The sequence below is a fragment of the Eumetopias jubatus genome, unplaced genomic scaffold, assembly GCF_037043125.1.
Source record: "Eumetopias jubatus isolate StellerSeaLion01/CBP00866 unplaced genomic scaffold, mEumJub1_p1.0 scaffold_7, whole genome shotgun sequence".
Taxonomy (NCBI): Eukaryota; Metazoa; Chordata; class Mammalia; order Carnivora; family Otariidae; genus Eumetopias; species Eumetopias jubatus.
Window position 1 is genome coordinate 50,467,054 of NW_028274813.1, and position 14,734 is coordinate 50,481,787.

Consider the following 14,734-nt stretch of genomic DNA (forward strand, 5'->3'; position numbering starts at 1 on the left):
TCTGTCTCTGTGTGTGTGATGTATAAAATTGTTTATAACTTTGCTTTCTTTTCATTTCCATATTTCCATTAAAATGAAGCAATATTTTCCCAGAAGACTATAGTTTGCTAGGAACTCATAAAATTAGAGACTTTCAGAAAAACTGAAAAAGAAATGAGGAGAACCACATTTAGCTCCTCTTTATTGCCTATAACAGCATCACATAATACCAGTGATGAAACAGCAGTTCTCATTTCGATCTTTTGAAGTCCTATATGTGTACTGTATCTCAGCATTGGCAATCATAGTTGTGTTTGCTAAAGATTCATTATGTTCTTTTGAGTAAATAAATACTATAATTTGACCTAAAATGTTACTTTACTTGTATTCAACTCTTATTGTCTTTAGTGATATTCTACAGCAAAATGGAAAGCATATCTCCGGGTTTACTGATGCCCTAATGATAGTATAAAAAATACTAGGCATTTCAGGACATGAAGTATAACTCAATAATTATTATTGTATTTCAGATTACAGTACACCTTTTTGTACATAGGGCAACTCATAAATGTTGTGAAGATTTTTATACATGGGTAACCGGATTAATTGCCATTTTTAGACCACAGGCATGGAGACACGTTTCTATCTAAAAAAAACTAAATTTGTCTCCTGAATGATAGCAACTAACTACTATAAAATAAAGGAAAACATGGGGTGCCTGGGTGGCTCAGTCGTTAAGTGTCTGCCTTCGGCTCAAGTCATGATCCCAGGGTCCTGGGATCAAGCCCCGCATCGGGCTCCCTGCTCAGCGAGGAGCCTGCTTCTCCCTCTCCCACTCCCCCTGCTTGTGTTCCCTCTCTTGTTTTGTCTCTGTCAAATAAATAAATAAAATCTTTAAAAAAATAAAATAAAGGAGAACAATTAAAACACCCCTTAAGATTAATAAAGTAGATAAATGAATTTGATACAGATAGATACATAGATGATAGACAGATAGAAAAAAGATGATAGATCAAATCTATATATGTTTCTAAGTTAGTCTAACTTGGTCACTCTACAATTACTTTATAACTTTCTACCCAGGCTTAAGTAATTGACCAATATATTGAGATGAAATGCAATCCACTGATCAGATACTTCTTACCTGCCCATGTCTGCTTTGTTTCTGGGTGGTACCCATAGAGTGAGATCTTGCCTTGACTCCGGGAACTACATACTGTCTTGAAAGTACAAATTTCCATGCATGAGTATCCCAGTGCCCGCTGCAAATCTCTCTTGCTTTAACATTTGTGTTTCTGTTGTCAGGTCCTGCTATGCTTTTCTATGTCCATTTTAGAGACATGTTTATTGCCTACTGATTGATTTGATGAACTCTAACAGCTGAGATTCTACCCAGAGCTAATGGTTCTCTTCCCCTAGAGAAAAGCTCCAGACTTCTGTGTGATATTCATATTACCTTCATTAATTAACTACCCTGGAGATGGTAAAAATTCTGTCTAGACTGGTTTTTAGAGATTTCTATTCTATAGCTTTTATTTAGTTGCTGACTGAGCCCAAATTCTCTTTAACTATGACTGTACTTGTCATTACAGTCTTTTATCTTACAAAGATGTTTGCCAAAATAGACAAATGATAACAAATGTTTATGTTAGCCCTTTTGTTTTAAAGATAATTTATTATGGAAAAGGAGATTTTTTTAGAAGTATAATCCCATTGCAGAAATCCTTTCTATATTGCAATGTTTTATGTCCACATTGTACTTCCCCAATTTAAATACAAACAGTTTAAGAAAGAGACCATAGTAGATGAATACGAAAAAATCACATATTTTGGATTGAGTCATGTGGAAAGGCAGATTCCAGACCACATAAGAAGGCACTTTTTAATGGCTAGAGCTACTCCAAATGGAGTAAGATAATTCAAAAACAAGTGGGTGAACTTGGAGATATTAAAATATAGAGTAACCAATTACTAAATGGTAATGCTATATGTGAGTCTTAAAATATGAGCTAGAATAGGATATGATCTCTAAGATAATTCTGAATTTGATGATTATACAATATACAATATTGTGGAATGGTAAAAGTGTAACCAAGTTTATAAACCCAGCTTTTTCCACATGCCATAGTCCCTTGCTCAATCTGCTAAATTTTCCTGATCTTCTACACTCTCATGTGCAAAAATAATGCTTTCTTTCAGAGCTATGGTGAGGACAAAAGAGTTTGTAAACTTCTCAGATACTTTATTTGTAGGGAACATTATAATTTCATTATAATTGTTATTAAAATGATGTTTAAAGATGTTTAAGGGCCACCTAATTCAAATACTCCCTTAAGTGCTTAAATTTTCTTTATAGCATTATCGCCAGATGGTTATGTAAGATGTAGTTGTAAAATTTTAAACCATAGATTTTTTTCCTTTTTAATCTTACAAAGGCTGGATACATAAAATATATAAATGTGGGATTGTTTTTACTGAATTAGGGATGGAGGTCTCTTGTACTACTAACTTGCCTCCTTGGTTCTGTAATATCTTCTAAACTTGAAAATCACTGACTATTAACACATTTTCACAGCAGTATAATACTATTTTTTCAGGTAGTCCTTTCCTTATTTGAATAGCTACCAGTATTAGAAGGCTTTTTCATGTGGTGAAAAAAAAAAATCTGCCTCTCAGGCTCTTCCTCATGATGGTGGCTCAATAATTTGGGGCCAAACAGGACAAGCCTACATGTCCCTCCTGTGAGCATTCTCAAATGTTTGTAAACAAAAGTTAGTTTTCCCCCAAGTCTATCTTTCAAAGATAAACTTCCCCAATCTTAAGGAACATACTTCATACACATTTGTATGTGTCCCTAAACCTATCAACATTCTTTTATTTTGTTTTATTTATCTTATTGTTGTCACTCTAACACTCAGGTTATTATATGACAAAGTATAATAAGACTATGTCCTCTTTTATTCTCAAAATATAATGTAAATATTTATTCTTTTTAGTAACCATATACCATTACTGAGTAATTTTGAGGTTTCTTCCAACTAAAAGGCCTAAGACTTTTTTACATACTGTGTTCCTAAAATTCAGCTGTCTCATCCTGAATAGGCAGGTTATTTTTTTCTTTTGACCCAAATCTACTTGATTTTCTTTTTAAAAATCTGTAACAAGGATAATAAATATGACAAACTATTAATCCTAATTATTGCTTAAAAGTGTAAAGATAGATGTAAATGTAAAGTTCTGGCAACGTCTGTCCAGGGTGACAATGAATGGTTGTTGAATGTCATTGAACATGGTTATTTCAGCCATCCAAAGCTACTATAAGCATTTAGCTTTTATTTCTTCCTCTTATGCATAAAGGACAAAAAAAGACATGTTCACAAGTTGATTAAAAAATGTTCATGTATTAAATTTGTTGTGCCTTCATCTACTTGTACTGATCATTGATGATGACAAAAGCAAAAGGTCAGCCCAAGTAAAAATGTACTAACCATTTGTTAAATATTCGTATCTTAGACTCCCACAGAGTCAGTACATTTATTATATGAGTATAAAGCAAGGATGCTGAACTTTTGACATATATAGAATCTGAGGCATGATCACCGTCGATGATGGTACAAATGCATATTTCGTATGATAGCACAACATTCAAGTTAAACCATTTATTCTTGTATTAATAGTTATGACGAGAAAGGGAATAATTTTGCAGTTTGTGTATCTATAATAAAAGCTTCAAGTGAGTCAATTCCTTTGTTAAAAAGATGTCTATAAAATAATTTCAAGAATAAAAGTTTTTACCATCGCTACAGAATTAAAAACTATAGAGAATGGTCAATAGGTGTACAAAACAACCTTCAAGTTAACTCTAGTGCTGATGAAAACACTGGAAATATTGGATCTCAATTCCTGAGTAAGATAATAGGCTGTGAGGGGAATGGTCAATCATTTGAATTTAGATAAATAGACTAGTTCTGAAAACATCATGAACATGTAGAATATTGCTACAGAACAGCCTGCTTCACATTTTGAGCGATAAACATTCATTTTCTTCTTCTAAAGGAAGTAAAGCAAAGCGTTTTTAAAGAAAATAGTTGTCAGGATGGAAATATAGGTGTCTGAGCTTATGCAAAAATGTATGTCAAAATCTGAGAAGAAAAACTGAAGATGTCTGATGCCCAAAAGGATATGTGCTTTAAAATCACAAGTGAAGCCAATGGAGTTTATTTTCTTCGCATTAATGATGATCTTTATGCATAATTCTTTTCAAAAGATCAAAATGTCAATCAAGCTTAGTATGTAGAAACTATTATTTCTAAAATTCAGAATGATAAAACTTTACCATCTTTGAGTCTGTTTTTTTAAAAAAAATTGTGTCACAGGTTCTGAATATAATTTAAAAAAAAACATTTAAAATGGTTAGAGCAACAACATTCCTTAAATGTATTTATGTATAAATACATATATTTAATTTTTTCTTCTTTCCTTTTCCGAAAATCTTTAAATGCAAGGAGCAGCGTATTTTGAAGATGTGAGTAGTCTCTCAAAGTGCCTGATACACTGAAAAACAGTTTTTAATGATACCAGCTTCTGGAAAGTTTATTTTTAAAAATCATTGGCATTATTATTTCATTAAAGTATATTAATTTCTTTAAATACAATTTCGAAATAGTAAACACCATAAAGACAATTTTTATGGTTGAATTAATATGGATTTCTTTTTTTCTTATTATATGCATTAATTTATATTGTCAGTAATTTACTTGCTCTTATATTATTATGAAATTAGAAAAAGAGTTTATGCCATTTAAAAATTATGTGACTTCAAAAACTGTTTATCTTCCTTTATTTAAATAATTCCTGAAATGGAATTAGCTATTTTAATGGACTTCTATAAAATTAATTTTTTATTAAAATTTAAAAAATCTATTTTTAACCATAACTGAAAAGACTTTATTTTCAATTTTATTTTTTAATAATCCACAAAACAAAGTTTCAACATAGTAATTACTCATGTGGCATTTTATAAGAACTGGCTATTTTATTCTGATGGGTTATTAACATTAGGGCAGATAAATTGAGTGTTATTAATAAATGTGTATATCTCCATGAAAATATGGTGTATTAAGGAAAAAATATTATGACATGAATATTTGACATTTTTATACAGTAGTTCCAAGCAAACTATTTTATAACCAACATGTTTTAAACTGCTATTCTTTGTGGTCTGTATTTTTTAACTCTCTAAGTTACAAGATAATATAATGGGACATAGGAAAACATTTGAATTGCAGAGTTCTCTTGTCTTGAGATCATATATTGTGTTGTTTTATTTTAATAATCAAGAAGATTATATTTTAAAATCATTTAACAAATCTTAGCATTAAGATTTGTTGCTACGTTTTAGTCAATGTTTTGGGATCTGGAGATACCTCAGTGAAGGAAACATTTGAAAACATTCCTGTCCTGAGTCTTACATTCTAGTGTGTATGTTTGAATAAATGGGCAGGAAGTGGATGTCACCTTCCTTGTACACAATAAACGTTTTGATGCTGTTGACAACTCCACCTTCTTGATAGTCTCTCTTGGCTTTACTTCTTTTTTTTTATTTTTTTTTAAAGATTTTTATTTATTAATTTGACAGAGAGAGACACAACGGGAGAGGGAACACAAGCAGGGGGAGTGGAAGAGGGAGAAGCAGGCCTCCCGTGGAGCAGGGAGCCCGATGCGGGGCTCGATCCCAGGACCCTGGGATCATGACCCGAGCCAAAGGCAGATGCTTAACGACTGAGCCACCCAGGCGCCCCTCTCTTGGCTTTACTTCTTTGCCAAGTCCCATCCTTGGTTCTTCTTTTCTACCTGCTTGATCTTAGTCTCCTTTGCTAAGTCCTTCTTTCAGTACTTTGAATTTTGGTGGTTCTAAAATTATGTCCCTTGGAACCTTTGCCCCTTTATACTCTTGCCCCAAACATTTCCATTTACTACCAAGGCTTCATCTAACATCTTTATGTATGTGATGTCCAATTCTAATCTCTGCTCTAACCCACGCTTTTTAATTCCAGATCATTATTTTAACTGTTTCCTGATCATATTCCCCTATGTACTCCAAAATAAAGTTCAAGGCAAAAGCACTGTGTAGGCAAATAGGGTAAACTTAACTGATAAATAGTAAATTTAAGAGAACCTGAGTACCTAACAACATATCCTATGTAAAATGCAAATATTGATAGAAATATATACATATATTAAAAGCATAGCAGTAAAGATAGCCTTTAACATATCCCTCACTCTGTGACAGGCTATTCTAATAAATGATCAATACAATTACCAAGCATCAGAATGCATTAATTAGTACACAAATATAGATTTGTCAAATATTGTAATCAAAAGAGACTAGATTTTTTTTTCAAGAACTTGCGATGCTTTTATAAAATTTCAAATGTAGAAAGTGTGTCCCAGTAAAAATCTGTAACTACAACAACAAAAACAGAAATTCTATGTGAAAATTAATAACATGATTCTGCTACATAGAAAGTTTTAAATATTCCACAAATAATATTTAAATCATGGTTAGAAAACCAAAGCCATTAATAATAGTTACAAATTAAATACTAACAAATTTAACTCAATAATAACTTAAAATATTAAGATAACATTATCAATTAGAGTTCATTATTGAAGTCAAACTTATTAATATTATTGATCATATCTACAGTGAAAGTAGAATAATTATATATTTTTAAATCTTAAAAATTAAGTTTGATTAAATTTATCATCTATTCCTCATAAAACTCTTGACTGAATTGATGTGGAAGTTACTTCCATAATATGTTAAGGAATAATATTTAAGACAAGTAATTAAGATTGTATTTAATGGCAAAAATTTTAAGACATTTTCATTAAAATTAAAAGGAAATAGAGGGGAGCCTGGGTGGCTCAGTTGTTAAGCCTCTGCCTTTGGCTCAGGTCATGATCCCAGGGTCCTGGGATCGAGCCTTGCATCGGGCTCCCTGTTCTCTGGGAAGCCTGCTTCTCCCTCTCCCACTACCCCTGCTTGTGTTCCCTCTCTCGCTGTGTCTCTCTCTGTCAAATAAATAAATAAAATCTTTAAAAAAATAAAAAAATAAAAGGAAATAGAGCTCCTGAAGTTCTATAGGAAAAATTAAAAATGCATTTATAATAGAAAATAAAATTATAAGTACTTGAGAATAAACTTAAAAAACTGGGCAAGATCTCTATGAAGAAAAATTTAAAGTTAATATGAAAAATATAAATGAAGATCATGCAATAGGTTTAATAGGAAGAAATGTTGCTTGTCTCATAGGACCACTCTATTCCTGGGATACCTCTAACTCATACTCACCATGGGGATGTGTTCTTTTCTCTAACTGGGCCACTTCGTTCCTATCACCATTAGCCGCTTCATCTTGGAAATTGGATCTAGCCTCATTGTTACCTCTCGTGGCTTTTTTGACAATCCAGTTTAACCTAGAAACTCCAAATGTCCCCCTTACCCCAAATTGCTACCAGTCATTCTTAAGTTTTCATAGTAATTATCAATATCTACCAATTATTCTGATTCTAAAGTCATTTTCTGGTTTACTATTGTTTCATTAATACTATTTTTGCACTTCCTCCAAAGAGAATATAAGTTCTAAGAAAGCAGGCAACACACAGTCCTGTCTTCTCCTGCATCTCCAAACCTAGAACAGGGCCCAATCCAAAATAGGCTTGTAATAAAAATCTGTTATAGTCATTGATCAGTATGTCTTGATACATCTCATCGCGTAACTGGTTGATGCAGCCTCTAAAAGTGGATTTGTAGATCCACTAGCTGAAGGAATGTTTGTAATATCTAAGCCTGGGAAGAAAAAGTAGAGACTGGAGAAGAGCTGGGTCTGTTTTGAAGACAGTTCCCCAGCCATTCCTCACCTCTGCAGGAACCTTAAGGGAAGAGAACCTGAACACTGCGTCTGAGACCAGTATGGCCTCGAGGGACTCTGAAATACAGGCTTAGGAATCAGTGCTCCAGTATTGTGGTGAAAATGTGTGTGAGAGAAAAAGAGAAAGGAGTTGTCCATGTGTATGCAAAAAGAAAAAAAATACAATGTGTCCTTGGCAGATTGAGAACTCTCAGAATTTGAATATTCTTTACAGTGTCGTAGGCTTTTAAATTTTGCAAGACATAGTAGACAACATTCTTGGAGTGGCTGTCAATGTTATCAAAGCAGACTTTAGACAAAATAGGAATGAACACATGTCGCAGTTAACAGCCATCAACAGCTTCTAGTGAGGTAGATTTATGGCAAAGAATCTAAGAAAGCTGAAAAACATTATGTCAAACATTTTAAAAGTTAGGTGCAATTAAGAAACTCCTAGAAAAAGTTCAGTTAACAAACCCTTCAAAAACGAATAGATAATCTGCGTAGCCTATAACTACTAACAAAATTAATGCATCAAATTAAGTCTTCCCACAAAAATACACCAGACTTACCTGGCTTTATTGGTGGGTCCTACTAAATATGACAAAATAGATGATGAGCTTTGCCTCAAAAAAGAAGAGGGGAAATATGTCACAACTCATTTATGGGATTAGTATAACATTAATACCAAACCAGATCGGGACAGTATGAGAGAGAAAATTTTCAGATAAATCTCATTCTTGAATATAGCTACAAAAATCCAAAAGCAAAATCAGCAAACAATAGGATAGCATTATGAAGAATTTGAGGTTAACCCAGAATTTCAGGATTGATTAAACACAAAGAGTTAATGTAATTCACCACATTAAGAAACTAAAGGAAAAAAAATCTAAATAATCATTTTGATAACTGCAGAGAGAAAAATGTAAACTACCAATCTATAATCTTTCATGTTAAGTCCCTTAACATAAGGGAAAAAAGGAAATTTTCAAAATATGATAAAGAACACTTACTCTAAACTTACCCATAAAATATATTAAAATAATTTATTCCAGACATTATAAATCCAGACTATGGATATCCACTGTGAACAACTGTATCCCATCTTTTACAGAAGGTTCTAGTCAGAGTAAAAGGAGAAAATAAAGAAATAATATGTAAGAATTTAAAAAGAAGAAAGAAATATTTCAAAATGGGTACCTTACGATCCTTTCAGTAAGAAACCAAAAATCTATAGATAAATAATTATAATTAATGTATAATTCAGGAGAGCAAAAATGACAGGGAGGGTTTTAATGCCAGCAATTAAGTTACTAAATTGTTGGGTGGAGTACAGAAGCAATGGAGGTTACATGGTATCATAGAGAGACCAGGGAGGCCAGGGAAGGAGATCAGGGACCATAGGAAGCAACTACTACTCCAGAAGGAGATCTGATGATCTACCCCAGTGCTGGGCATTCCTATAGGAGACTCCAGCCTTGCCAAACCCTACATTCTTCTGAGCCCAAGTGCCTCTGCCCCAAGTTACTACCTAGTCACCACAGAACCAGAATTTGCTTCCAGTTACCACCACCACCTTTGCTAGAATCCTCAGTTTCCTAAAGTAATTGCTCCTTTGGCTGTTGCCCAGAGTTGCCTGTGGAAGCCTGTGGCTTCTACTTTACTCTGGCTTCCTTCTCGCTCTTTTTTTTTGAGAGCGTTGCCTTTGGCAGAAGCTAATCATAGACCAGTTCTCACGGCATTCTGGGAAATGCATTTTTCAAGCATCTAGCTCCAGCAGTAGAGAGAGAGTATAGAAAGGTGAGTGTGGGCCATGCTAAAACATTTAAAATACTAGGACTAAAACTACAATTATAAAACTTTATTACAAGACATTAAAGAATATCTAAATGAATTTCAAATTATGGCAAGATTAGACTCAATATTACCAATATGTCAAATTTCTCCAAAGTGACATATAGAATCAATGCAACTTCAATCATCACTATATCAGCTATTTTGTCTTTTTGTTTATTTGTTTAACAACTCTAAAATTTGTATGGAAGACCTAGGTCCAAGTCACACCTAGAATAGAATTGCAAAGTTGCTCTGCCATATGTTGAGACTTGAGTTTATATATATATATATATGTATATATATATATATATATATAAATTAAGACAAAGTTATAATAATTGGAACAGACTACAGTACCCAAACTTACACATATATGCCAAATTGATATATTATAGAACTACCACTACCAATAGATAGGAAAATTACAGACTTAAAAATATGCTAGGAAAATTAGTTGACATTAGTTTAAAAAACTAATTGGTATTCCTTTATTTCCTAATTGGTATTCCTATCTCACATCCTATACAAAATCATTTCCATGAAGACCAAATATATAGCAAAATTAAAACTTTTAAAAGGAAACATGAGGTAGGAATTAATGATGTCTGTTAATCAAAAGTCACTATTAGAAAAACAAATATTTTAAAAATAACAGCTGAACAAATATTGGTACCCAGAGACTACAGATAATTTTTACATATTAAATACAAATTATTAATTCAATAGAAAATGAAAAAAAAGCATTTCTTGAAAGAGAAAATACATCTGTTCCAATAAACACATGAAAAGATACTCAACCTAATTAGTCTTTGTAAAAATGCCTCTTACAGACACAATGTAATACAATTTTACACCCACCAGACAGAAAATATTTAAAAGGCTGACAATACTAAGTGTTTGTGAGGATGCAGAACAATGTTGGTAAACTGTAATTTGATAAAATAACTTTGGAAAATGATTTGACATTATCTGGTAGAAATCAAAGATGTGCATATCCCATGACACCAATATTCAACTTCTAGAAATAAAGCGTTGAGAAAATCTTGCACATATACATAAAGAGACATCACACAGATGTTCATGGAGGTCTAGTTTGTCTTAGCAGAACCTGGAAACAATCAAAGTGTTTATTGAAAGGAAAATAATTAAGTAAATGTTATAGTTATATATATATAACTAACATACATATTTATGTACATATTTATATACACATATAAATGTATATAGTTAACATACTGGCTTACTATAAAGAATAGAAAATTAATGAAAAATAAATATTTCAGAAATCTAAGACACTCAAATGCAGTTGTAGAGAAATTGTATTTCTCAGACACTAATTGTAGAAGCTCATGTGGTTAAAGAATAAACTTGGAATACCTTATCCTGTGGTCTAGCCTTGCCAGATAATTTACCCCAGCTCCATCCCCCCACATATTCACGCCCTGATCTCATCCCAAAATGTACTTTTCCACTTGTGGCAGAAACAAATTCCACCCCAGTTTGCAAAGGAAGACTACCATTTACCTGTCTCTCTCCCAGGAAGGTTAGTGGCCATGCAAACACATTCTTGTCCAAGTCCTTACACTACTTTTCAGGGCTGCACATATTCTAAACACAATCTATCTCTTTGGCTCTGATTTCAAGCCACAACTATTTCCTGTTTTGCTTTTTCTGTTCTATATTTGTCCTCGAACCCACCCAGCTCAGGGCCTTTGAACTGGCTATTCTTTGTAGCTAAAAGCTATGCACAGGCTCACTCTCACTTGATTCAAGGCTCTTCATCACCACAATAATGCTTCCCTGATTACCTGATATAAAATTGTGACTTTATTCTTCATCCTCAGGAGTCCATATACCTCCATCAACGCTCTATTTTTTTTCAACAATACCAATCAGCTTCTAACTTACAATTTTGTTTGCCTTTTTACTTATTTATTCATTGACTCTCTCTTCCAAATACAATATATCTGCCATAAAGTCAGGGGCACTGTTTTTTCTTTTGGGTAATAATGTATCCTTGGTCTATTTTAAATAGTGGAGGGGGGTCGGAGGGATGGGGTGGCTGGGTGATGGACATTGGGGAGGGTGTGTACTATGGTGAGCACTGTGAATTGTGTAAGACTGATGAATCACAGACCTGTACCCCTGAAACAAATAATACATTATATGTTAATACAATTTTTTAAAAAATAGTAGCTTAATTTTGAGTGAATGACTTATCAAATAGATATGATTTTACTCTTATGAATTCTGGCTGTTACTGTCAAGAAACACCCTCACCCTCCCTACTGCAATGAACAAATACACCTATGTTATATGTATATTTAACATCACATTCCCATATTCTGGGAATATACCCTTAAATTACAAACTCAGTGCAGCCATTTTGCAGTCAAAATTTCTGTTTATTTCAGTCTTACCATGAATCACAAACCCTTTATCTGTAAAACTGAGTCAGAACATACTACCATTAGATGGATACTTGCTTGTTTGCATGCTTGTTGAAACATATAATACTGGACCACAATGCATTCCGTTCATACAAAGCATTTATTCCAGTATAAGAAATAACTATTCCATTTAAATTTTTTTTAACTAGATCACCATATATTGTCTATTTTTCCATGTACTGGAAAAAAATCCAACATGAAATCTTCTGCTAATCAAGAGATACCACTAAGAAAATAAATAATGAAGCCACAAACTGAGAGGAAAATACAACACATAGGTATGCCAAAGGACTTATATCTATAACATAACCAATATAACTTATACCCCCCAAATAAAAACAACCCCATTTAAAAGTGGGCAAAAGCTTTTAACAGAAACTTCACAATAAAAGATGAACAAATGATTAACAAGCACATGAAAAGATAGTCAGCATCATCAATAGTCAAGAAAATATAAATTAAAAAACATTAGATACCATTTTACACAGACTACGTTGGCTAACTCTTTAAGATTGAAAATACCAAATATTTCTGGGAATGTAGGTCACCTTAAATTCTCATACATTGATCGTGAGAAAGTATAATGGTATAACCACTCTTACAAAGTGTCTGGCAATTCCTTAGCTATTTCCTACAACTAGCCTTTGATCCAGCAATTCTGTTCCTAGATATATATCCAAGAGAAATGAGTGCAAATGCCTTCCAAAATATAAAGGCTGGTGAAAGAATGCTTACAGCAGTTTTGTTCATAATATACCCAAACTGAAAATGTCCATCACTGCAGGAAAATGAATTAACAAATTATGATATATTTATACAATGAAACACAAAGAAACAAATTACTAATCACACAACATATATGAATTTCAAACACCGTGAGTGAAAGAAGCCATATATAAACTATGTAAATATTGTATGATTGCATTTATATAAATTTCTTAAAAAAAAAAAAAAAAACACAAACTAGGGCACCTGAGCAGCTCAGTCAGTTGAGCATTCAACTCTTGATCTCAGCTCAGGTCATGATCTCAGTGTCATGGGATAAAGCCCATATAGGACTCCAAGCTCAATGTGGAGTCTGCTTGAGATTCACTCTCCTTCTCCCTCTGCCCCTCCCCCTGCTCATGCTCTCTTTCTCTCTCTCTTTCTCTCAAATAAATAAAGCTTAAAAAAAAAAAAGCAACTAGTCTATGTGATAGAGAGATAGAGGTAGCAGGTGGACGGGATTCACAAAAAAAGGGTCATCAGAAAAATTTCTGGAATGATGAAAATATTCTATTATTGATCAACATGGTAGTTGCATGATCTTCACACTTGTCAAAACTTAATAAAATATATACTTAAGGTCTGTGCATTTTTCTATATGTTAACACAAACAAAAACAAACAAAAGATCCTTCATAAATGAAAAAAATGAAACTCTGATAGATTAAGGGTAATTTGCCCAGGATCATACTGCTAAAACATGGCAATGTCTGGCCTGGGTCCTAGGTCTGCTGTTTCTAGTTTATTGACATTTCTTATTGTGCCAGTTGTTTTCTAGTGTGTTTAGAATAAATAGTCTTTTTTTTTCAAATTAAATCTTATTTTAACAGTTTGGCAATATATAATGTTGGAGAGGAAAATACAGCTCTTACGTGTATATATTTATGTGTGTGTGTGTGCAATGTGTAAACTAGTGTCACGTTTTGGAGGGCCTATCCACAACACTGATCAATAGTAAACATGCATAAACACATTAACTAGAAAATCCATTATTAGAACCTTATTTCATAGAAAACAATAAAAAATAAAAGTTATTGATTATGCATTCCTTATAATAGCAAAAGAGTAGAAGTAACCTAAATATTTATCACTGGGGAATTAGTAAATAAATTATGTAACATCATTATAACAGAAACTAAGAAGTTTCTTGAAACAATGTTATAGATCTATATACAGTGACATAGAAAGATCTCACAATAAGTGGGAAAGCAGAATGCCTAAGAATTTGTGTATCGCAACTCCATTCAACTGAAAATATGAGCATACAGGTATATATAAGTGCACAGAATACTTCTGAGAAGACACAGAAGTTATTGAGGGAAAAGGGCTGTAAGTCAGGGATAGAAGGAAGACTCATTTCCACTGGATGATTTTTGACCTGTTAAATATTTTTTAACAGACTATATATTTTTGTTTTACAACAACTAAAAGAACACCCAAAGTTTATGCCAACTCATAAACAGCAGTTTCTTTTCTGTGAGTAAAAGTGTGTTGAGGTGAGTCAAGAGCGTAATAGCAAAGGGGTCTACAACGTTAGCCAAATGGCACATTCCTTTCAAAAACAAATTGAAAAGGATGTTAAAGATCAATTATTCTAAATGATGAGAATAGGAGTGATTGGCATTTAACATTCTATTGTTCTACAGTTTTTTCTCCAAACTCAGGAAAAGAAGGAATAAGTAAGAGAAGAAGAGAGAGAAGAAGGGGGAGGTGAGAAAGGGAGGACAGAAGGAATTAAAGAAGAGAGGGAGAGCAGAAGAAACGTACAGAACAATGGAAGGAGACACTG

General features: G+C 33.0%; 1 long non-coding RNA gene across 1 annotated transcript in view; it reads right to left on the reverse strand.

The window, feature by feature from the left end:
- Positions 1-11,334, reverse strand: part of LOC114207677 (uncharacterized) — a 100,551-nt gene extending 89,217 nt beyond the window's left edge. Inside the window, exon 1 of the long non-coding RNA XR_003608906.2 lies at positions 11,256-11,334. This is a non-coding gene — a long non-coding RNA (uncharacterized LOC114207677). The remainder of the gene's footprint in view (positions 1-11,255) is intronic.
- Between the last annotated feature and the right edge of the window lie 3,400 nt (positions 11,335-14,734).